We start from the raw sequence: 741 nt of genomic DNA, 5'->3' as shown, positions 1-741 counted from the left end.
GTGAAAGTGGAGCCAGTAAAAGAGTAAATATGTTTAAAAAACTATATTTAGGGCCCGACTCTACAGTATTTGGATGGAAGATCCTAAGATCCTAGGAAAATCCTGTGAAGATCGAAACGTCAACTCAAAAAATTGAAGTTAATTAAAAATATAATTATAATGAATTAAATAATTTAATTTAATAATCAGATGGATTTGAGAGTTTGATGAAAAAAGCTAGCATGAGCCTTAAATATACACACACGTCTTAAATCACAATGAATCTTTTCATGGAAAGCTGAGGATTACTGTAGTTCAATTTGTGTAAATGACAGGAGAGATGGTCAGAGGAACAGAGTTTTTACCACTACCGTTGCTCCATGGATTGAAGAATGGATGGAGTTTCTCAGTGAAGGTGCAGCCAGTGAAAGGGTAGAGATGAACTCTGGCCTCCACATCATAAAAGGAGACCAGACCCTCCTCATAATCCACAAACACTCCCACTTTCTGGATCTTCTCTCTTACAGTGAGGAGGACAGGAGGGTCAGCACCAGCCCTGTACTCATTTCCATTCCCCAACCCTATAGTCAAGTAACCCTTGTTCGGGATAAATGTGTTTGCTTCCTTCCTGTCGATGGACTCTCTGGCCACTCCTACATCCCAGTCAGTCTTCCCTTTAACTTGAATCTCATAGTAAAACCTTCCTGAGGAGAAGCTTTGTTTTCCTAAGACAGAAAACCTCTTAGAGAATCTCCCTGTGTT

At 39.7% G+C, this 741-nt stretch overlaps 1 pseudogene across 1 annotated transcript in view; it reads right to left on the bottom strand.

The window, feature by feature from the left end:
- Positions 1 to 294: 294 nt before the first annotated feature.
- The window catches only part of LOC308089068 (E3 ubiquitin-protein ligase TRIM39-like), a 1,639-nt pseudogene continuing 1,192 nt past the window's right edge, over positions 295 to 741 (bottom strand). The window contains exon 1 of the transcript in view: positions 295 to 741. This exon is cut by the window's right edge and continues 1,192 nt beyond it. The product of the transcript in view is annotated as an E3 ubiquitin-protein ligase TRIM39-like (transcript).

This window comes from Gymnoscopelus braueri (genome assembly GCF_963280865.1).
Source record: "Gymnoscopelus braueri genome assembly, chromosome: 7".
Taxonomy (NCBI): Eukaryota; Metazoa; Chordata; class Actinopteri; order Myctophiformes; family Myctophidae; genus Gymnoscopelus; species Gymnoscopelus braueri.
The sequence above is the reverse complement of the archived record's forward strand: the minus strand, read 5'-3'. Positions and strand labels throughout refer to the sequence as shown.